This window comes from Megascapheus bottae, unplaced genomic scaffold (assembly GCF_031878675.1).
Source record: "Megascapheus bottae isolate mThoBot1 unplaced genomic scaffold, mThoBot2.hap1 HAP1_SCAFFOLD_37, whole genome shotgun sequence".
NCBI lineage: Eukaryota > Metazoa > Chordata > Mammalia > Rodentia > Geomyidae > Megascapheus > Megascapheus bottae.
Window position 1 is genome coordinate 2,112,884 of NW_028327804.1, and position 23,967 is coordinate 2,136,850.

Sequence of the window (23,967 nt, forward strand, 5' to 3'; positions counted from 1 at the left end):
AGTATCAGCCTGATCAGCTGAGATCCCCAGGTATGCTGTTTTTCGGGGTACAATTCTGGGTGCTTGCTGTTGTCCTTCCTTTGTGGGTGCTGCTGGTGTGTTTTTTTTGCATTTGTCTGCGTTGCGGCAACTCAGAGATTGTTAAGGAAGCCAATATGACATTGATGAAGCACCAGGATAGTCTCTCCGAGGAAGAATCAAATGGGGAGGAAAAGGGTAGGCCACAAAAAAGGGAAAGAAAATAAAGAAAAGATACGTTATGTTAAAGAACAGAGGGTGGACGCACCCTACCAAGATACCGTGCAGGAGGGTGATAAGGAGGACCAAGTCATAAGAGCAATGGAGCCGCTCCCCGGGCAGCTTTACCCGGATCTAGACAGGTTTCAACATTTACAAATAAGGGAGTCTAGAGATGAGGAGCTAAACGATTCAAATGAGGAATTAAACAATTTAGATGAGGAACAGGACCCGAAAGAGGGAGAAGGCTTGGAGGAGGCGGTTGCTAGGTATGAGGAGGGTAGGTATGGAGTTTGACGACCTCTTCTGGCCGGAGTGTCTAAAGGAAATAAGCAAGAGAGAACCATGCCCTCTGCTCCCCCGCCCTATCCTGTGGCGGTGGGAAAAAGTCATTTCAAAAAAGGAAGCACTTGGTCCCGCCTGGCAGCTGCGTTCCCAGTTTTTGAGAACCCAGTTACCCAGGAGAGGACCTTTGCACCAGTCTCCTATAAACAGTTAAAGGATTTGATGGAGGCAGTACGTAATTAGGGAGTTGCGGCCAGTTATACCATAACTGAGATGGTTAAATGGAAGGATGCTATTACAAATACTTGGTGTTACCGGATCCCTTAGTAAGGAGATCCAGGGGAGCTGTTTGTGTTTTTCCACAGGAGCAGGAAACACCGCTTTGGGTCCCATTGCGATTGACGCGAAAGGTGGAAGGAGAACCTGAGAAAGGCACTGACGATGAAGATCATTCTCATGTTGGTGGTAATACTAGCAGATCCAGTGATGGCCCAGGAGAGGATTTTGTGGGCGCTGATGAAGACCTTTCCAATACCGATGCCTGTGAAGCATGACGCTCGTGTTTTCCCGTATCTTTTCACGACCAATTCATCATTGCAGTTACCTTTTCTTCCCATGGACAGACAGTTGGGCAGTTATACGTTGCCGATGTCTTTATACCGCTAATCTGTCAAGGCAGTTGGGTCAGATGTTAACTGGACAATGGTCATATGATTTTGAAAACCTTACAAGCCAATTGAGATATGAAATTATGATTGTTAATCAGCCTTATTGGGATTAATGATGTGTGGGTTGGGGATTTTGTGTTGGATGCTATGTAAAATGAGTTATAAACGAAAAAGAGATAATGCTATTAGAAAACAAGCTTTTGCAGCATTAGAAATGCATGACTCCCCCCAAGTTTGGTTAAGTATGCTTGAAAAGAAAAGGATATGTGGTCTGCCTATGGTTGGTCTGTCGCCTGCAAGCCCAAACACAGAGGGATAAGGTAATGATTTTCACAAGCATTAGCCGACTTGGAAGTTGGATCCTCACCCCAAATATGGCTTTCAGCCTTAAAGGGCAATTGAGCCTTATTTTTCTGCATAGCCTTGCACCCCGGGGGACAAGATCCCATTGCACAGGGACAGGTATGCAGCTTAAGATCTGGAGCAAACAGGATGCGAGGCATATGCACTGCACTTGGGAAAAGGGAGATGCCTTTTCTCGAGAAGAGCACGTCTGTTTGCATGTGGGTAGATGCCAAAATTTCCCACCTCTGAAAAAAGGGCATCGGACTGCGGGTCACCCTCTGGGAAAGAGCCTGGAGAGGAGGCCTTGCATTGTCCTTATTCTCTTCAGAGAACAGACCTCTACTCTTGCCTGACGCTCAAAACAAGAAGGGGGAGCTGTAGGGAGACGGGACAAACGCCATTATAAGATGGTGCCCGTTTCCTGACTCCTTAGAGGTAAACAACTCCATATAAGTTAAAGCTGTGCTCGACTACGTGTCTTAAGTTATGCGCATGCGCGAATCACACGATGATCCCTGGTCAATCCCGCGGCACCTCGTTGTGGCAATAGGGCGGCAGCCAATGGTGGAGCGACCCGTGTTCCTGATCCCTATATAAGCAGCTGCTTTTTGATGCCTCGCCCCTTTCGCTTACTGCTCCCCCTTCAATCAAAAGGCTCTCCAATAAAGTATGATTTGAGAAGAATCCTCGAGTGGTGGTCGTTCTTCCTCGCTGGTCGAGGAGCTCGCCGCAGGTTAGCATTAATTTTAAGGTTATGGTGAAGGTAAGGGTAAGGGTTAGGGTTAGGGTTAGGGTTAGGGTAAGGGTAAGGGTAAGGGTTAGAGTTAGGGTTAGGGTTAGGGTTAGGGTAAGGGTAAGGGTTAGGGTTAGGGTTAGTGTTAGTGTTAGGGTTATGGTTAGGGTTAGGTTTAGGGTAAGGGTATGGGTTAGGGTTAGGGTCAGGGTTAGGGGTTAGGGTTAGGGTTAGGGTTAGCATAAGGGTAAGGTTTAGGATTAGGGTTAGGGGTAACGGTTAGGGTTAGGGTTAGGGTTAACGTAAGGGTTAGGGTTAGGATTAGGTTTAGGTTTAGGGTTAGGGTAAGGGTTAGGGTTAGGTTTAGGTTTAGGGTAAGAGTAATGTTTAGTTTTAGGTTTAGGGTTAGGTTTGGGGTAAGGGAAAGGGTTAGGGTTAGGGTTAGGTTTAGGGTTAGGGTAAGGGTAAGGGTTAGGGTTAGGGTTAGGATTAGGTTTAGGTTTAGGGTTAGGGTAAGGGTTAGGGTAAGGGTAAGGGTTAGGGTTAAGGTTAGGGTTAGGGTTAGGATAAGGGTAAGGGTTAGGGTTAGGGTAAGGGTTATTGTTAGGGGTTGGGTAGGGGTTAGGGTTAGGGTTAGGGTTAAAGTAAGTTTAAGTGTTAGGTTAAGGGTTAGGGTTAGGGTTAAGGTTAGGGTTAGGGTTAGGGTTATGGTTAGGGTTAGGGTAGGGGTAAGGGTTAGGGTTAGGGTTAGGGCAAGTTTAAGTGTTAAGGTTACGATTAGGTTTAGGTTTAGGGTAAGGGTAAGGGTTAGGGATAGGGTTAGGGTAAGGGTTAGGCTTAGGTTTAGGGTTAGGATTAGGGTTAGGGTTAGGTTTAGGGTTAGGCGTTTGGGTTAGGGTTAGGGTTAGCATTAAGGTTAGGGTTAGGGTTAGGGTAAGGGTAAGGGTTAGGGTTAGGGTTAGGGTTACGTTAAGGGTTAGGGTTAGGGTTAGAGTTAGGGTTAGGTTTAGGGTTAGTTTTAGGGTTAGGGTTAGGGTTACGGAAAGGATTAGGATTAGGGTAAGGGTTAGGGTTATGGTTAGGGTTAGGGTTAGAGTTAGGGTTAGGTTTAGGATAACGGTGTTAGGGTTAGGGTTAGGGTTAAGGTAAGGGTAGGGGTTAGGGTTAGGGTTATGGTAAGGGTAAGGTTTAGGGTTAGGTTTAGGGCAAGGGTAAGGTTTAGGTTTAGGTTTAGGGTTACAGTTAGGGTAAGGGTAAGGGTTAGGGTTAGGGTTAGGTTGAGGGTTAGGGTAAGGATTAGAGTTAGGTTTAGTGGTAGGGTAAGTGTTAGGGTTGGGGTAAGGGTTAGCATTACGGTTAGGGTTAGGGTGAGGGTAAGGGTAAGGGTTAGGGTTAGTGTAAGGGTTAGGCTTACGTTTAGGGTTAGGGTTAGATTTAGGTTTAGGTTTAGGGTTAGGGGTTAGGGTTAGGGTTAGGGTTAGCATTAAGGTTAGGGTTACGGTGAGGGTAAGGGTAAGGTTAAGGATTAAGGTTAGGATTAGTGTTAGGGTAAGGAGAAGGGTTATGGTTAGGGTTAGAGTTAGGATTACGTTTAGGTTAGGGTTAGGTTTAGGGTTAGGGTTAGGGTAAGGGTAAGTGTTGGGGTTAGGGTTAGGGTAAGGGTAATGTTTAGGGTTAGGGTTAGGGTTAGTGTTAGGTTTATGGTTAGGGGTTAGGATTAGGGTTAGGTTTAGGGTAAGGGTAAGGATTAGGGTTAGGGTTACGGTAGGGGTAAGGGTTAGGGTTAGGGATCGGAGTAGGAAAAGGGTAAGGTTTAGGGTTCGGGTTAGGGTTAGGGTAAGGGTAAGGGTTAGGGTTAGGGTTAGGGTTAGTGTTAGGGTGAGGGTTAGGGTTAGGTTTAGGGTTAGGGTTAAGGTAAGGGGAAGGGTTAGGGTTAGAGTTAGGGTTAGGTTTTGGGTTAGGGTTAGGGTAAGGGTAAGGGGTTAGGGTTAGGGTTAGTGTTAGGGCTACGGTAAGGGTTATGGTTAGGGTTAGGTTAGGGTAAGGATAAGGTTTAGGATTAGGGTTAGGGTAAGGGGTAAGGGTTAGGGTTAGGGTTAGGGTTAATGTAAGGGTTTGGGTTAGGATTAGGTTTAGGGTTATGCTTAGGATAAGGGTTATGGTTAGGTTTAGGGTAAGAGTAAGGTTTAGTGTTAGGTTTCGTGTTATGGTTAGGGTAAGGGTAAGGGTAAGGTTTAGGTTTAGGGTTAGGGTTAGGGTAAGGGTAAGGATTAGGGTTAAGGTTAGGGTTAGGGTTAGGGTTAGGGTTAGGATAAGGGTAAGGGTTAGGGTTAGGTAAGGGTTATTGTTAGGGTGTTGGGTAGGGGTTAGGTTTCCCTTAGGTTAGGGTAAGTTTAAGTGTCAGGGTAAGGGTTAGGGTTAGAGTTAGGGTTAAGGTTAGGGTTAGGGTTGGGGTTATGGTTAGGGTTATGGTAGGGGTTAGGGTTAGGGTTAGTATAAGTTTAAGTGTTAGGGTTAGGGTTAGGTTTAGGGTTAGGGTAAGGGTAATGGTTAGGGTTAGGGTTAGGGTAAGGGTTAGGCTTAGGTTTAGGGTTAGGGTTAGGGTTAGGGTTAGGGTTAGGTTTAGGGTTAGGCGTTAGGGTTAGGGTTATGGTTAGCATTAAGGTTAGTGTTAGGGTGAGGGTAAGGGTTAGGGTTAGGGTTAGGGTAAGGGTAAGTGTTAGGGTTAGGGTTAGAGTTAGGTTTAGGGTTAGGGTTAGGTTTAGGTTTAAGGTAAGGGTAAGCGTTAGGGTTAGAGTTAGGGTTAGGTTTAGGGTTTGGGTTAAGGTAAGGGTAAGGGTTAGGGTTAGGGATCGGGTTAGGGAAAGGGTAAGGGTTAGGGCTAGGGTTAAGGTTAAGGTAAGGGTAATCGTTAGGGTTAGAGTTATTGTTAGGTTTAGAGTTAGGATAAGGGTAGGGGTAAGTGTTAGGGTTAGGGATCGGATTAGGGAAAGGGTAAGGGTTAGGGTTAGAGTTAGGGTTAGGGTAAGGGTTAGGGATAGGGTTAGGGTTAGGGTTAAGGTAAGGGTAAGGGTTAGGGTAAGAGTTAGGGTTAGGATTAGGGTTAGGTTTAGGGTAAGGGTAAGGGGTTAGGGTTAGGGTTAGGATTATTGTTAGTGTTAGGTTTACGGTAAGAGTTATGGTTAGGGTTAGGTTTAGGGTAAGGGTAAGGGTTAGGGTTAGGTTTAGGGTTAGGGTTGGGGATTAGGGTTAGGATTAGGGTTAGGGTTAGGGCAAGGGTTAGGGTAAGTGTTAGGGTTAGGGTACGAGTAAGTGTTAGGGTTAGGGTTAGGGTTAGGGTAAGGGTAAAGGTTAGGTTTTGGGTTAGGCTTAGATTTAGGGTTAGGATTAGGGTTAGGGTTAGGGTTAGGTTAAGGGATAGGGTTAGGGTTAGGTTTAGGATTAGGGTTAGAGTTAGGGTTAGGTTTAAGGTAAGGGTAAGGGTTAGGTTTATGGTTAGGGTTAAGGGTTAGATTTAGGGTTAGGGTTAGGGTAAGGGTAAGTGTTAGGGTTAGGGTTAGGGTTAGGGTTAGAGTAAGGGTAAGGTTTAGGGTTACGTTAGGGTTAGGGGTTAGGGTTAGGGTTAGGGTAGGGGTTAGGGTTAGGGTTAAGGTTAGGGTTAGGGTAAGGGTAAGTGTTAGGGCTAGGGGTAGGGTTAGGGTTACGGTAAGATTTGGGGTTATGGTTAGGGTTAGGGTTAGGTCTGGGGTTAGGGGTTAGGGTTAGGGTTAGGGTTAAGGTTAGGGTAAGGGTAAGGATTAGGGTTAGGGTCGGGGTAAGTGTTACGGTTAGGGTTAGTGTTAGTTTTAGGGAAAGGGTAAGAGTTAGGGTTAGGGTTAGGGTTAGGTTTAGGGTAAGGATTAGTGTTAGGGATAGTGTTAGGTAAAGGTTAGGGTTAGGGTTACGATTAAGGTTAGGGTTACGGTTAGGGTAAGGGTAACGGTTAGGGCTAGGTTTAGGGTTAGGGTTAGGGTAAGGGTAAGGGTAAGGGTTAGTGTTAGGGTTAGGGTTAGGGTTAGGTTTAGGGTTCGGGTTAGGTTAAGGGTAAGGGTTAGGGTTAGGGTTAGTGTTAAGTTTAGGGTTAAGGTTAATCTTAGGGTTAGGGTAAGGTTAAGGGTTAGGGTTAGGGATAGGGTTAGGGGTTAGGGTTAAGGTTAGGGTTACGGTAAGGGTAAGGTTTACGGTCAAGATTAGGTTTAGGGGTAAGGGTTAGGATTAGGTTTAGGGTTAGGGTTAAGGTAAGGGTAAGGGTTAGGGTTAGGTTTAGGGTAAGGATAAGGTTTAGGGTTTGGGTAGGGTTAGGGTTAGTGTAAGGGTAAGGGTTAGGGTTAGGGTTATGATTAGGGTTAGGGTTAGGGTTAGGGTTAGAGTTAGGGTAAGGGTAAGGGTGAGGGTTAGGGTTAGGTTTAGGGTAAGTATAAGGTTTAGGGTTTGGGTAGGGTTAGGGTTAGTGTAAGGGTAAGGGTTAGGGTTAGGGTTATGATTAGGGTGAGGTTTAGGGTTAGGGTTAATGTTAGGGTTAGGGTAAGGGTAAGGATTAGCGTTAAGGTTAGGGTTAGGTTTAGGGTTAGGGTTAGGCTAAGAGTTAGGGTAAGGGTATGGGTTAGGGTTAGGGATAGGTTTACGTTTAGGGTTAGGGTTAGGTTTAGGATTAGGGTTAGGGTTAGGGTTAGGGTTGCGGTTAGATTTAGGGTAAGAGTAAGGGTTAGGGTTAGCGTTAGGGTGAGGTTTAGGGTTAAGGTTATTGTTAGGGTTAGGGTAAGGGTAAGGATTAGCGTTAAGTTTAGGGTTAGGGTTAGGGTTAGGGTTAGGGTAAGAGTTAGAGTAAGGGTAAGGGTTAGGGTTAGGGTTAAGGTTAGGTTTAGGGTTAGGGTTAGGGTTAGGTTAAGGGTAAGGGGTAGGGTTAGGTTTTGGGTTGGGGTTAAGGTTAGGGTTATGTTTAGGGTAAGGGTTATGGTTAGGTTTAGGGTTAGGGTTAGGGTAAGGGTTAGGGTTAGGGTTAGGGTTAGTGTGAGGGTTAGGGTTAGGATTAGGGTTACGGTGAGGGTTAGGGTTAGGGTTAGGGTTAGGTTTAGGGTTAGGGTTAAGGTTATTGTAAGGGTAAGTGTAAGTTTCAGGGTTAGGGTTAGGGTTAGGGTAAGGGTTAGGGTTAGGGTTAGGGTTAGGTTTAGGGTTAAGTTTTAGGGTTTGGGTTAGCGTTAGGGTTAGTTTTAGAGTTAGGGATAGGGTAAGGGTAAGGGTTAGGGTTAGGGTTAGGTTTCGGGTTAGGTTTAGGGTTAGGGTTAGGTTTAGGTTTAGGGTTAGGGTTATGGAAAGGGTTAAGGTTAGGGTAAGGGTTACGGTTAGGCTTAGGGTTAGGGTTAGAGTTAGGGTTAGAGTTAGGTAACGGTAAGTGTTAGGGTTAGGGTTAGGGTTAGGGTTAGCTTTAGGGTTAGAGGTAGGGTTACGGTAAGGCTAAGAGTTAGGGTTAGGGTTAGGGGTTAGGGTTAGGGTTAGGGTTAGGCTTAGGGTTACGGTTAAGATAGGGGTTAGGGTTAGGTTTAGCGTAAAGGTAAGTGTAAGGGTTAATGTTAGGGTTAGGTTTAGGGTTAGGGTTAGGGGGTTAGGGTTAGGTTTACCGTTAGGGTTAGGGTAAATGTTAGGGTTAGGTTAGGGTTTGGGTTAGGGTAAGGGTAAGGGTTAGGTTTAGGCTTAGGTTTAGGGTTAGGTTTAGGGTTAGGGTAAGGGATAGGGTTAGGGTTAGGTTAGGTTTAGGGTTAGGGTAAGGGTAAGGGTTAGGGTTAGGGTTAGGGTTAGTTTTAGGGGTTAGGATTAGGTTTAGGGTTAGGGTAAGGGTTAGGTTTAGCGTTAGGGTTAGGTTAGTGTTAGAGTAAGGGTAAGTGTTCGGTTAGGGTTAGGGATAGGTTTAGGGTAAGGGTAAGGGTAAGGGTTAGGGTTAAGGTTAGGTTTAGGGGTTAGGGTTAGGGTTAGGTTAGGGTAAGGTTTAGGGTTAGGGTTACGTTAAGGGTAATAATTAGGGTTACGGTTAGGGTAAGGGTAATGGTTAGGGTTAGGGTTAGGTTAGTGTTAGGTTTATGGTTAGGGGTTAGTGTTAGGGTTAGGGTTAGGGTAGGTTATGGGTAAGGATTAGGGTTAGGGTAAGTGCAAGTGTTAGGGTTAGGGTTAGGGTTAGGGTTAGGGAAAGGGTAAGGTTTAGGGTCAGGGTTAGGGATAGGATTAGTGTAAGGATTAGGGTTAGGGTTAGTGTTAGGGTAAGGGTTGGGTTAGGGTTAGGTTTAGGGTAAGGGTAAGGGTTAGGATTAGATTTAGGGTTAGCTTTATGGTTAGGGTTAGGGTAATGGTAATAGTTAGGGTTAGGATTAGTGTTAAGGTTAGGATTAAGTTTAGGGTTAGGGTTAGGGTAAGGGTATGGGTTAGGTTAGAGTTAGGGTTAGGGGTTGGGTTAGGGTTAGGGTTAGGGTAAGGGTAATGCTTAGGGTTAGGTGTAAGGTTTAGGGTTAGGTTTAGGGTTAGGGTTAAGGTAAGGGTAAGGGTTAGTGTTTGGTTAAGATTTAGGGTTGGTTTATGGTAAGGGTAAGGTTTAGGATTAGGATTAGGGTTAGGGTTAGGCTAAGGGTAACTGTTAGGGTTAGGGTTAGGGTTAGGGTTAGGGTAAGGATAAGGGTTAGGGTAAGTGTTAGGTTAAGGGTTAGGTTTAGGGTTAGGGTTAGCATTAAGTTTAAGGTTATGGTGAAGGTAAGGGTAAAGGTTAGGGTTATTGTTAGGGTTAGGGTAAGGGTAAGTGTAAGGTTTAGGGTTAGGTTTAGGGTTAGGGTTAGGGTAAGGGTAAGGGTTAGGGTTATTGTTAGTGTTAGGGTTAGGGTTAAGGTTACGGTTAGGTTTAGGGTACGGGTATGGTTTAGGGTTAGGGTCAGGGTTAGGCGTTAGGTTTAGGGTTAGGGTTAGGGTAAGGGTAAGGTTTAGGATTAGGGTTAGGGTTAGGTGTAAGGGTTAGGGTTAGGGTTAGGGTGAATGTAAGGGTTACGGTTAGGATTAGGTTTAGGGTTATGGTTAGGGTAAGGGTTAGGGTTAGGTTTAGGTTAAGTGTAAGGTTTAGTGTTAGGTTTAGGGTTATGGTTAGGGTAAGGGTAAGGTTTAGTGTTAGCTTTAGGGTTATGGTTAGGGTAAGGGTAAGGGTTTTGGTTAGGGTTAGGGTTAGGTTTAGGGTTAGATTTAGGGTTAGATTAAGGGTAAGGGTTAGTGTTAAGGTTAGGGTTAGGGTTAGGGTTAGGGTTAGGAAAGAGGTAAGGGTTAGGTTTAGGTAAGGGTTATCGTTAGGGGTTGGGTAGGGGTTAGGGTTCCCTTAGGGTTAGGGTAAGTTTAAGTTTTAGGGTAAGTGCTAGGGTTAGGATTAGGGTTAAGGTTAGGGTTAGGGTTAGGGTTATGGTTAGGGTTAGGTTAGGGGTTAGGGTTAGGGTTAGTATAAGTTTAAGTGTTAGGGTTAGGGTTAGGTTTAGGGTTAGGGTAAGGGTAAGGGTTAGGGTTAGGGTTAGGGTTAGGCTTAGGTTTAGGGTTAGGGTTAGGGTTAGAGTTATGTTTAGGGTTAGGCGTTATGGTTGGGGTTAGGGTTAGCTTTTAGGTTAGGGTTAGGGTTAGGGTTAGGGTAAGTGTAAGGGTTAGGGTTAGAGTTAGAGTTAGGTTTAGGGTTAGGGTTAGGTTTAGGGTTACGTAAAGGGTTAGGGTTAGGGTTATGATTAGGGTTAGGGTTAGATTTAGGGTTAGCTTTAGGGTAACGGTAAGTGTTAGGGTTAGGGTTAGGCTTGGGGTTAGGGGTTAGGGTTATGGTTAGTGTTACCGTAGGGTAAGGGTTAGGGTTAGGGTTAAGGTAAGGGTAGGGGTTAGGGTTAGGGTTATGGTTTGGGTAAGGGTTAGGGTTAGGTTTAAGGCAAGGGTAAGGTTTAGGGTTAGGGTTAGGTTTAGAGTTAGGTTTAGGGTAGGGTAAGGGTAAGGGTTAGGGTTAGGTTTGGGGTTAGGGTTAGGGTAAGAGTAAGGGTTAGGGTTAAGGTTAGGGTTAGGGTTAGCATTAGGGTAAGGGTTAGGGTTAGGTGTTAGAGTTAGTGTTAGTGTTTGTTTAAGGGTTAGGTTTAGGTTTAGGCTTATGGTTAGGATAATGGTTAGGTTTAGGGTTAGGGTTAGGGTAAGGGTAAGGGTTAGGGTTATTGTTAGTGTTAGTGTTAGGGTTAAGGTTACGGTTAGGTTTAGGGTACGGGTATGGGTTAGGTTTAGGGTCAGGGTTAGGCGTTAGGTTTAGGGTTAGGGTTAGGGTAAGGGTAAGGTTTAGGATTAGGGTTAGGGTTAGGGGTAAGGGTTTGGGTTAGGGTTAGGGTTAATGTAAGGGTTACGGTTAGGATTAGGTTTAGGGTTATGGTTAGGGTAAGGGTTAGGGTTAGGTTTAGGTTAAGTGTAAGGTTTAGTGTTAGGTTTAGGGTTATGGTTAGGGTAAGGGTAAGGTTTAGTGTTAGGTTTAGGGTTAGGGTTAGGGTAAGGGTAAGGGTTTTGGTTAGGGTTAGGGTTAGGTTTAGGGTTAGATTTAGGGTTAGATTAAGGGTAAGGGTTAGTGTTAAGGTTAGGGTTAGGGTTAGGGTTAGGGTTAGGAAAGAATTAAGGGTTAGGTTTAGGTAAGGGTTATCGTTAGGGGTTGGGTAGGGGTTAGGGTTCCCTTAGGGTTAGGGTAAGTTTAAGTTTTAGGGTAAGGGTTAGGGTTAGGATTAGGGTTAAGGTTAGGGTTAGGGTTAGGGTTATGGTTAGGGTTAGGTTAGGGGTTAGGGTTAGGGTTAGTATAAGTTTAAGTGTTAGGGTTAGGGTTAGGTTTAGGGTTAGGGTAAGGGTAAGGGTTAGGGTTAGGGTTAGGGTTAGGCTTAGGTTTAGGGTTAGGGTTAGGGTTAGAGTTATGTTTAGGGTTAGGCATTATGGTTGGGGTTAGGGTTAGCTTTTAGGTTAGGGTTAGGGTTAGGGTTAGGGTAAGTGTAAGGGTTAGGGTTAGAGTTAGAGTTAGGTTTAGGGTTAGGGTTAGGGTTAGGGTTAGGGTTACGTAAAGGCTTAGGGTTAGGGTTATGATTAGGGTTAGGGTTAGATTTAGGGTTAGCTTTAGGGTAACAGTAAGTGTTAGGGTTAGGGTTAGGCTTGGGGTTAGGGGTTAGGGTTATGGTTAGTGTTACCGTAGGTTAAGGGTTAGGGTTAGGGTTAAGGTAAGGGTAGGGGTTAGGGTTAGGGTTATGGTTTGGGTAAGGGTTAGGTTTAGGTTTAAGGCAAGGGTAAGGTTTAGGGTTAGGGTTAGGTTTAGGGTTAGGTTTAGGGTAGGGTAAGGGTAGGGTTAGGGTTAGGTTTGGGGTTAGGGTTAGGGTAAGAGTAAGTGTTAGGTTTAAGGTTAGGGTTAGGGTTAGCATTAGGGTAAGGGTTAGGGTTAGGGGTTAGAGTTAGTGTTAGTGTTTGGTTAAGGGTTAGGTTTTGGTTTATGCTTAGGGTTAGGATAACGGTTAGCGTTAGGGTTAGTGTTAGGGTAAGGGTTAGTGTTAGGGTTAGGGTAAGTGTTAGGGTTAGGGTTAGGGTTAGGGTTAGGGTAAGGTTTAGGGTTAGGGTTAGGGTAAGGGTAAGCATTAGGGTTAGTGTTAGGTTTAGGTTTACTGTTAGGGTTAGGGTTAGGATTAGGGTAAGGGTAAGGGTTAGGGTAAGGATTAGGGTTAGAGTTAGGGTTAGGGTAAGGGTAAGGTTTAGGGTTAGGGTTAGTTTTAGGGTTAGGTTTAGGGTTATGTGGGGAGCTTTATCTCCTTATTTGGAGATGATCCGTTCAAAACCGTTATATAACCTCATCGGTTATGTATAACCGTTATATAACAGCCACGGTCTGACCAATCCCGAGCATTAAAGTGGCCTTGGCAACAGGGCAGCCAATGAGAAAGAGCCCAGTGTCCCTTAGGTCTATAAAAACCGCTGCTTTCGCTGCCTAGGGCCCCTCTGCTTCAGCTCTCCCCTCAAGCAAGTTGCTCTTCAATAAAGCGTGATACAAGAAGGATCCTCGTGTGGTGGTCGTTCTTCCCTGCTGGACAGGGGCGTCGATCCCTGCAACTGGTGCCGAAACCCGGGACCTGCGGAGGTGCCGAAAAGGATCCAGAACTTGACACGTGAAGATGACTCCTTCTTAGGTATGTTGTTCTTCTGGGAAGTTCCTGTTTGGGTGCTTATTATCGTTCTTCCTCTGTGGTTTGTGTTTCTTATTGTTTGTTTCGCAGCGCTTGGGTGTGAAGGACCAGAAGACTAGAGAGCTTCTCGGTCCAAGTGAAAGTAAAACCAGGGTAGATAACTCGGTCTTTCGCTTTGTTTCACCCGCTTAGGTTAGCCCTCTAAGAGTAACATCAGTATGGGTAACTCTTCAGGAAGTGCATGTCGTACCAGCGACTTCTGTGCTCCCTTACAGACCCTTCTTAAACAACATGGTCTTAAGATTTCTCGCGGTACAATAAATAAGATCTTAACAGATATAGAGACACATACCCCGTGGTTCGCGGTTTCCGGGGACCTCTTTCTCGTTTGTTGGGATAAATTAGGTCGAGATCTGGATAGAGCACAGGATAAAGGAGAGGTTTCCAGTGCTACCTTGCCTATGTGGAGGATGGTGCGCACTTGCTTAGAGGAAAGAAAAAACGCTGATCTTATTAAGGAAGGGAGAAAGACTTTGATTAAGCACCAGGATAGTCTTTCAGAGTCCTCATATACGGAAGGAGAGTTAAAAGGGCCCAGAAAAAAAGATAAAGGGGATCATAAAAATATAAAAATAAAAAAGGAAATAGCAAAAATGGAGGAACCACAGTCCTCACAAAAGATAGTGCAGGAGAGAAAAGGAAAAAGGAAAAAACAGGAGGAGCCCAAGGGCTCCCTCTATCCATCTTTAAAAGAATTTCAAGATGACAACCAATTTTCAGCCTTAACTTTACAGGAACAGGATGAGGAGGCGAGTAATAATGCGGCAGACGAAAGGGAAGGGTCCCTGTTAGAGATAAGCTCGGAGGAGGAGGAGGAGCTAGAAGAGCAGGCTGCCGCATATGAGACAGATAGATATGGCCCCTGGGGAGGATTGGGCGCAGGGGGTGACCAGGGAACCCTTCGCCCTGTCCCTTCCACCCCGCCTCCCTACGCCCCAGTTAAAACCAACACCCTTATCAGGGCTAGTACTTGGTCCCGCCTAGCCTCTGCTTTCCCTGTTTTTGAATATTCCATCACTAGACAAAGGGTTCTTGAACCCGTTTCTTATAAGACCTTAAAGGATCTTATGGCTTCAACTCAACAGTACGGTCCTTCTGCCAATTACACCACTGCATTGGTCCGTAGACTCAAAACCATCGCTGACTCCAACAGATTGGTACGAGGTTGGGCGGTCTTGTTTGACCCATGGCCAATTTTTAGAATTTAGTGCTTCGGCTACTGATTTAGCCGTTGCACAACATGGTCAAAATGTTGTTAATGGTCATCCAGAGTCGACAGCTGAAATGCTTCTGGGACAAGGCCCTTATGTGGCAGATCAGGCAAGTTACCCCATGGAAGTATACCGCCAAGTCAATGATATATTTTATAGAGCTTGGAAGGCCCTCTCCAATAAAGGAGAACTTAAAGGCAATCTTACAAAAGTTATTCAAGGACCTGCTGAACCTTTTTCCGATTTTGTTGGACGAGTCTTAGGGGTAGCTGATAAATTGTTTGGAGAGATGGAAAATTATATGCCCCTAATTCAACAAATAATTTTTGAACAGAGTACCCAGGACTGCCAAAAGGCTCTTCTTCCTGTAAAAGATAAGCCTTTGCAGGACTGGATTAGAGCCTGTCGGGAGGTGGGAGCCCCTGTAAGTCTGGACAAAATTGTTGCTGCGGTAGCAGCGGCTACAAAAGTTAACTCAGGGTTGTGCTTTAACTGCCAAAAGCCAGGACACTTTAAAAAACAGTGCCCTAACCTAAAATATTCAAGGCAAAAACCCCCTCGGGAGCCAGGACTGTGCCCACGATGCAAAAAAGGAAAACACTGGGCAAATGAGTGCAGGTCAGTTAGAGATATAAATGGACAGCCTATTCAACAACCTCAGGCCTTGGAGCCAAAAAACGGGAGGAAGGGCCCGCTGCCCCAGGGCCCGCAAAATCAGGGGAGCCAGTTCCGGGAAGCTTACCAGAAGCCCCCACCTCATCTTCAGCAGCCATTTGTCCCCGCAGAGCAACCGCAGGATCTGCAGGGCTGGACCTCCGTGCCACCACCGGAGTGGTCTTAACTGAGGACATGGGGGTTCAGCTCATAGTTACTGACCTAATGGGCCCCCTACCTAAGGACATGGTGGGAATAGTGTTGGGACGTGCTTCTAACACTATGAAAGGCCTCGTAGTGTTCCCCGGGGTTATCGACCCTGATTACATGGGAGCCATTCAAGTCCTCTGCTCGGTCTCTCGAGGGGTCATTTCGGTGGCCCCTGGAGATGGAGTTGCCCAATTAATTCTAGAGCCTTCCCACCACCAAATTTTTCCTGCACAAGAAAAGAAGAGAGGCTTAAGTGGCCCAGGCACCTCAGGGGTAGACCTTGCCTGTCTGTCCATGACCTTAGATAACCGTCCCATGTTAACATTAACAATTGAGGGAAGGACCTTTAGTGGTCTAGTGGACACGGGGGCTGACCAGAGTATCATCCAGATAGCCCAGTGGCCAAAAACATGGCCCCTACAGCTTTCTTCACAAACCCTGCAGGGCCTAGGTTATGCAGATACTCCTCGGGTAAGCGCCAAACAGCAGACCTGGTCCACAATGGAAGGGCAAAAGAGAAAATTTCAGCCATTTGTCCTTCAGGTCCCAGTTAATTTATGGGGTCAGGATATTCAGCAGCAAATGGGTTTGATCCTGACTACTGATTATTCTTCAACGGCACAGACTATAATGAAAAATCAGGGTTTTCTCCCTACTGGTGGATTAGGAAAACACTTACAAGGCCGACTTGCCCCTGTGGAGCCAGTTGCCAATAAAGACAAAAGGGGTTTGGGTTTTTCTTGGGGGTCACTGAGAGGTTAGCCTCCAATGGTCCGACACCCATACCCTTGTTAACAAATAAAGCGGTGTGGGTATCTCAGTGGCCCCTGGCCCAAGAAAATTTGGAGGCTATAACCCAATTGGTACAGGAACAACTACAGTTGGGACATGTAGAACCTTCTGTTTCCCCGTAGAATACTCCTATCTTTGTCATCAAAAAGACCTCAGGCAACTGGAGATTACTGCATGATCTTGGAGCCATTAATGCTCAAATGCAGGTATTAGGGTCAGTCCAGCGCGGCCTTCCGCTGCTTTCTGCCTTGCCTCAAGAGTGGCCCGTTATGTCCATTGACATTAAGGACTGTTTCTTTTCTATTCCCTTGCATCCTCGGGATAGAGAACGTTTTGCCTTTACTTTGCCTTCTGTTAATCACGAACAACCTGATTCGCGATTTCAGTGGAGGGTTCTTCCACAAGGGATGGCTAATAGCCCTACAATATGCCAACTATATGTTGACACAGTTCTTTTTCCTGTGAGACAACAATTTCCCATTGTTAGAATTCTTCATTATATGGATGACATTCTGATAGCTGCCCCCGAGCAAAATATCCTCTTCCAGGTATTTGGTAAGTTGTCCAAACTCCTTGTGAGGGTAGGCTTAAATTTGGCACCAGAAAAGGTACAATTTTCAAAAAGAGTTCAGTTTTTGGGCTCCATAATCTCTCCCATAGCTGTTACACCTAAAAAGATTGTATTAAAAACAAAGCATTTGCATACCCTTAATGATTTCCAAAAGTTAATGGGGGACATAAATTGGGTTCGAAACTTTCTTAATGTCCCTCGCTCTGACTTGTTGCCCCTTTTTTCCCTATTGGAAGGAGACCCGGATGTTACTTCACCTAGAAAATTAACTGTACAGGCTAAGAATTCCATTCAGCGTCTTGAAAAGGCCATAGAAAACGCACAGCTTTTGCGCGTAAATCCATCGGTGCCAATTTTACTATGCATTTTTAAAACAAAAAATTATCCTACAGGAGTGTTATGGCAAGAAGGCCCATTATTATGGCTACATGGAAATTCGTATGGCTCAAAAACTATTCAATATTTCCCGGAGCTAGTCGCCTTATTGGCCCTTTCAGTTTGTAAAGCATGTTTAACTCATTTTGCAAAATTCCCTGATAAATTAATTATCCCTTATACTCAACAACAATACAAATATTGGCCGCCTCTGTTGATTGGTGGGCAGTTTTGGTATGTTCCTTTCCAAATATAATTGATAATCATTATCCCAAACATCCGTTATTAAATTTTGTGCGTGAGGATTGGGTTTATTTCCCCACAGTTACTATGAAAACACCGTTGATTGATGCCCTAACTATATTTACAGATGGGTCTAAAACAGGTCAAGGTGCCTATGTGGTTCAAGGAAAGGAGCCAGTGGTGTTGACCTTTCGGCCAGAAGCTCCACAAGTAGTTGAATGTTTAACAGTCTTGGAAGTGTTTAAGAAATTTCCTGATCCTTTTAATTTGTACTCTGATTCACAGTATGTGTTTAATGCGGTAGCATCCCTAGAGGTTGCTGCTTCCATAAAAGGTAAAAGTACAGTTTCAAATATATTATTTCAGCTTCAAGGGTTAATTTTACAAAGAAAAAATCCCTTTTTTATTGGTCATGTTCGAGCACATACTGGCCTACCTGGTCCCATGTCAGAGGCTAATGCCATGGTGGACTTGGCCACCAGAGCCCTAGTGGGCCTTTCACATAGTCCTGTTCAATTAGCACGAGATTTTCACCAGCTTTATCATGTATCTGCAAAAATCCTTCGCTATAAGTTTTCCATTTCACGCCAACAGGCTAGAGATATTGTTAAGGCTTGTCAATCCTGCGTGGTTTATCACCCCTCTCTTATAATCGGAGTTAATCGTAGAGGGCTTTGTTCTAATGCCCTATGGCAAATGGATGTCACTCATGTGCTGGAATTTAGCCGAATAAAATATATACATGTCTCCGTAGATACTTTCTCTGGCGTTATACATGCCACTGCCCTTGCTGGAGAGTGTCACATGTTAAAGTTCATTGCTTGGAGGCCTGGGCAGCTTGGGGAAAACCATTAAAATTAAAAACAGATAATGGCCCTGCTTATGCCTCTGCTGGCTTTCGCTCCTTTTGCGCTCAAATGCAGGTGGCTCATTCTACTGGCCTCCCCTATAATCCCCAAGGTCAGGGAATTGTGGAACGTGCCAACAAAACTCTTTTTTTTATTTTTTTATTGTAATTAGAAAAAGGGTTACATGATATTTGCCAGATAGAAGGTCCATTAATTCACATACACTGATACCCTTTCACATGCCTTGGTACCCGTATCCCTCCCCCCCCCACACCCCCACCCGTCTTGGTTTTGCCCCCTTCCCTATCAAATTTCAAATATCCAAATACAAAGGAGATGAGAGACAACATAGTACATTAAGGACAACAATCATTCATTATATGGCTTTTGTTTCACTATCCTGGAAGTCCTTTCAATTAGCCTCACATTATATGTCCTTATGTATCAAGATTTTGCTCTATTACAAATCTCTGCTAGTAGAGCCCAAGGTTTCTACTCATTATGACGAATGAGGGAAACCATTGAGCCTAAGTTCCTTTGAGTCTGGCTTACTTCACTTAATATGATTTTTTCTAAGTCTTTCCATTTCCTAACAAATGGGGCAATGTCATTCTTTCTGACAGCAGCATAGAATTCCATTGTGTACAAATACCACAACTTGTTGATCCACTCATCAACTGAGGGACATCTAGGTTAGTTCCATATCTTTGCTATGGTGAATAGTGCTGCAATGAACATGGTTGTGCTAGTGGGTTTAGTATGTCCTTGTTTCTGGGTGGTTGGGTAAATGCCAAGTAGTGGAATTGCTGGGTCATAGGGGAGTTCTATGTTTAGCCTTTTGAGGCACTGCCACACTGCTTTCCATAGTGGTTGAACAAGTTTGCACTCCCACCAACAGTGTAGTAGTGATCCCTCCTGGCCGCATCCCCTCCAGCATCTGTTGTCATTCGTTTTCCTGATCCTGGCCATTCTAGCTGGAGTGAGGTGGAATCTTAGAGTTGTTTTGATTTGCATTTCTTTTATGACCAGAGATGTTGAGCATTTCTTCATGTGTCTATAGGCCATTTTTGTTTCTTCTTCAGAGAAGCCTCTCTTTAAGTCTTTGGCCCATTTTTAATGGGATGGTTGTTATTTTGGAGGTTAGTTTTGGAGTGATTCAATTTTTTGAGTTGTTGATATATTTTCGATATGAGGCCTTTGTCCATTGTTTGGATGGTGAAGATCTTCTCCCACTCTGTAGGCTTCCTGATTAGTTTACTAGCTATGTCCTTTGCCCTACAAAAGCTCTGCAGTTTAATGCAGTCCCACTTATCCAGCATTTCTCTGATTTGTTGTGATTCTTGGTCCTTATTAAGAAAGTTTCGACCTGTGCCAAGGAGGCCTAGTGTATCTCCTATTCATTCCTGTAGAGTTTTCAGTGTGTCAGCTTTTACCTCCAGTTCTTTGATCCATTTGGAGTTAATTCTAGTGCAAGGTGACAAAGAAGGATCCAGCTTTAGTTTTCTGCAGGTGCTTAACCAGTTCTGCCAGCACAACTTGTTGAAGAGGCTGTCTTTCTTCCATTCTATGTTTTTGGCTCCCTTGTCAAAGATTAGGTGGCCATAGGTCTGTGGTTTAATATCCGGGTCCTCAGTTCTATTCTATTGGTCTTCAGGCCTGTTCCTGTGCCAGTACCAAGCTGTTTTGAGAATTATAGCTCTGTAATAGAGTCTAAAGTTTGGGATTGAAATTCCTCCAGCGCTGTTCTTTCTGCTAAGAAGTGTTTTTGCTCTACGGGGTCTTTTATAATTCCATATGAAATTTTGGATTGCCTCTTCTATTTCTTTAAAAAATGACATTGGGATGTTGATGGGTATTGCATTGAATTCGTATATAGCTCTTGCCAAGATTGTCATTTTCACAATGTTGATTCTTCCAATCCAGGAGCATGGGAGGTTTTTCCATTTTCTTAGTTCTGCTTTAATTTCCTTTTTTAGGGTTTTAAAGTTTTCATCAAAAAGGTCCTTTACATTCTTGGTTAAGCTAATACCGAGGTACTTTATTTTATTTGAGGCTAATGTGAAAGGAGTTTCTTTCCTGCTTATTGCCTCGTTCCTCTCACTGTTGGCACAAAGGAAGGAAGTTGGTTTTTGAGGGTTGATTTTATAGCCTGCTACCCTTCCAAAGCTTTGAATCAGTTCAAGAAGCTTGGGAGTAGAGTCTATAGGATTCTTTAAATACAGAATCATGTCATCTGCAAAGAGGGATAGTTTTATTTCCTCTTTCCCTACTTGGATCCCCTTTATGCTTGCTTCTTGCCTTATTGCACTGCCTAGGAATTCTAGTACTATGTTAAAGAGTAGTGGAGAGAGTGGGCATCCTTGTCTCGCTCCTGATTTTAGAGGGAATGGCTTTAGATTTTCACCATTAAGTGTAATACTAGCAGTAGGTTTCTCATACACAGCCTTTATTACATTAAGGATTGTTCCATGGATTCCTAGTTTCTCCAGAGCTTTTAACATGAAGGGGTGTTGGATCTTGTCAAATGCCTTTTCCGCGTCTATTGAGACAATCATGTGATTTTTGTCTTTGCTCCTGTTGATGTGTTGAATTATATTAATTGATTTGCGTATCTTGAACCAGCTTTGCCTCCCTGTGATGAATCCAGTTTGATCATAGTGTATACTTTTTTTGATGAGTTGTTGTAGACGGTTGGCCAGTATTTTGTTGAGAAGTTTTGCATCGATGTTCATCAAAGATATAGGTCTATAGTTCTCTTTCTTTGATGAATCTATGTCTGGTTTGGGGATGAGGCTTATACTGGCTTCATAGAATGAGTTTGGTAAGGAACCTTCATTTTCAATTTCGTTGAAGAGCTTGAGGAGTATTGGTGTGAGCTCTGCTCTGAAGACCTTATAGAATTCAGCTGTGAATCCATCTGGCCCTGGGCTTTTCTTAGGTGGAAGTTCTTTAATTGCCATTTCTATTTCAGAGCTTGAAATAGGCCTGTTGAGTTGGCTTAGTTCTTCTTGGTTCAGTGTGGGTATGTTAATATTGGCTAGGAATTCATCCATTTCATCTAGGTTCTCAAATTTGTTGGCATAAAGGTTTGAGAAGTATTCCCTCAAGATATTCTGGACCTTGGTAATTTCTGTCGTGATATTACCATTTTCATCTGCGATTTTGTTTATTTCGATATGCTCTCTTCTTTTTTTGGTAAGATTTGCTAAGGGCTTGTCAATTTTGTTAATTCTTTCAAAGAACCAACTCCTTGTTTTGTTGATTTTTTCTATAGTTTTTTTGGATTCCAAATCATTTATTTCTGCTTTGATTTTAATTATTCGCTTTCTTCTACTGGGATTAGGGTTGGTTTGTTGCTTCTTTTCCAGGAGTTTAAGGTGAGACATTAACTTGTTGATTTGCAATTTTTCCAACTTGTTGTTGTAGGCACTCAGCGCTATAAATTTTCCTCTGAGTACTGCCTTTGCTGTGTCCCAAAGGAGTTGGTATTTTGTGTGCTCCTTACTGTTAAATTTCATAAACTGTTGGATTTCTGTACTGATCTCTTCAATGACCCATTGGTGGTTCAACAATGTGTTGTTCAGTCTCCATGAGTTACAGGGTTTTCGTTGGTGGAGGTGTGTGTTCAGTTCAAGTTTGATGCCTTTGTGTTCTGAGAGTGTGCATGGAATGATTTCAGTGTTTCTGAATCTGTCCAGGTTTGTTTTATGGCCTAAGATGTGGTCTATTTTGGAAAATGTTCCATGTGGTGCAGAGAAAAACGTATATTGTGTTGTTGCTGGGTGGAGTATTCTGCAGATGTCTGTTACATCTAGTTGGTCTATATAGCTGTTAAGTTCTAAGGTTTCTCTGTTGAGTTTTTGCCTTGTTGATCTGTCCATAGGTGAGAGTGGTGTGTTAAAGTCACCGACAATCACTGTATTTCGATCTATGTATGGTTTCAGTGTAAGTAAAGTTTGCTTGATGAAGTTTGGAGCTCCGGGATTGGGTGTGTAAATATTTAGGATCGTTATGTCTTCCTGGAGGAAAGATCCCTTTAGTAGCATGTAGTAACCTTCTTTGTCTTTTCTTACTAATTTTGGTTTGAAGTCTATTTTATCTGATATGAGGATGGCATCTCCAGCCTGTTTATGGGGGCCGTTAGCTTGATAGAGTTCATTCCAACCTCTCACTTTCAAAAGATGCTTGTTTTTTGGGGTAAGATGTGTCTCTTGAAGACAGCAGAACGATGGCTCTTGCTTTTTGATCCAACTAGACAGCCTATGCCATTTAATGGGAGAGTTGAGTCCATTGATATTGAGAGTTAGGATTGAGAGATATTTATTAGTTCCTACCATTTTTAAAAGCTTTTATTTGGGCCTGTGTCTTGACAGTTCTTGTGGTCCTTAGGTGGTATGCTATTTAGGTGCCATTTCCTTCCCTATATTGCCTTTATTTTGGTTTTCTATGTACAGAACACCTTGCAGAATTCTCTGTAGTGTTGGTTTTGTTGCGACATATTGTTGCAGCTTTTCCCTGGAATGGAATGTTTTTATTGTTCCCTCAGTTATGAATGAGAGCTTAGCTGGGTACAGTATTCTTGGTTGGTAGTTGTTTGACTTAAGGGCATGACATATATGCTTCCAGTCACTTCTTGCTTGCATGGTCTCTGCTGAGTAATCTGGGGTGATTCTGATTGGTTTTCCTTTATAGGTTACTGAACCCTTTTCCCTGGCTGCCTTTAGGATCCTTTTTTTGGTTTCTACTGATCCAGTTCGGATTACGATGTGGCGGTGAGATGTTCTTTTCCGGTCAGGTCTGTTTGGGGTTCTAAAAGCTTCTTGTATCTGGATGGGTCTGCCCTTCTGGATATTTGGGAAATTCTCTGAAATGATTCCCTGAAGTATATTTCCAATACCATTGACCTCTTTCTCCAGACCCTCCTCAATACCAATTAGCCTTAAATTAGGCTTCCTAATTGTATCTTGGACCTCCTGAAGCGCTCTCTCATTTTTCCTAGATTTGGATTGACTCATTTTCTGTTCTTTCTCTATAATAACTAAATTATCTTCAGCCCCGGAAATTCTCTCCTCTGCATTGTCTAATCTGCTATCAAAGCTATCTACTTTATTTTTCATCTCCGTTGCTACTAATTGCTCATTTTTCATGCCTTGCATCTCTTCTTTTACATCATGTATGGATTTCCTTAGCTCCTTGATTTCCATTTGAGTGGTTAGCTCAGTAGCTTTATTTTCTTTGAACATTTGCTGGAGTTCGGTCACCTTTTTATTTGTGGATTCTATGAATTCATCCCTCTTTCTTTGAACAGATTTTATTATGGCTTCCTTTATGGATCCTTCTTTTTCACTTATCACCTTGTTTATGGTTTCCTCTTGTTCAGCTATGGCTTTTTATTTGTGGATTCTATGAATTCATCCATCTTTCTTTGAACAGCTTTTATTATGGCTTCCTTTATGGATCCTTCTTTTTCACTTATCACCTTGTTTATGGTTTCCTCTTGTTCAGCTATGGCTTCCTCCCTTATCTCTTTCTTTATATTTTCACATTTTTCATTAATGATGTTTATCAAGCCTCTAGGCTTGCCAGTGACTGTTCCATTGGCTGTTTACATTGGGTGGGGGAGGTGGGAGGTGTTGTTTCTTGATTTGACATTTTTCTTGAGTTTCTTGTTCTGCCCATTTGAAAATGGGAGCAAGATTAATACTAAACACGATTATAGTTTTTCAGATATAACCAACCTAGACCTCTGTAGCTGGCAGACTCTAGATGTTCACGAGTTTTGATTGGTGTTATCACTCTTTCTTTTCGTGCAGTTACCGACTAGTCTAATTTTTCACTGATAAGCATTTTATATTCAAAACAATAAGCCTCTCAATCCAATCTCCATTGTCTTTAAGTCCCTCTGAGCCTAGAGGATAATTGAACACCTAGATCTACAATGTTGCTCAACAGCCATCAAGTGTAGATCCATGCAGTATAAGGTTGAAAGAGGAGCAGAGGTCCAGAGATAGAAAAATAGAATGAGAGAGGTCAGGGGGTAAGTAGGTAGAGTATTTGGAAAGTATTAGAATAAAACTGATGTGTTGCTGCGCGACTAGCTCTTAGCCCAACCAGTGGCCTCACTGTGGACCATGGGATGGATCTGCAAGCTTCTGTCTGAGCGCGGTTGGCGGACGTTTTCCTGTGCTGCTTCCAGGGGCAGCCCCAAGCCAAGGGTCTGGGGATTGAGAGTTTCAGGCCCTCTCAGGAGGACCAGCAGAAGGCCCCTCTTTTCCCAGGGGCGGGGCCCAGCTGGGGGCGTGGGCTCCAAGGGCGGAGCCGCGCCTTTTTGGTTCTCAGAAGGGGAGCTTGGCTGCTGGTCGGCCTTCAGATCCCTGCTGTGTTTCCACTGCTTTGTCAGAGTCTGTGACTGTGGGGGCGGCCCTCGGTGGTGTCTTGCTCAGGGTTTCCAGCTGGAGGATGCCACGCTCAAGAATTGAGGGGGGGAAGATGCTGGCTCCTATTTACCCGCACCCCCT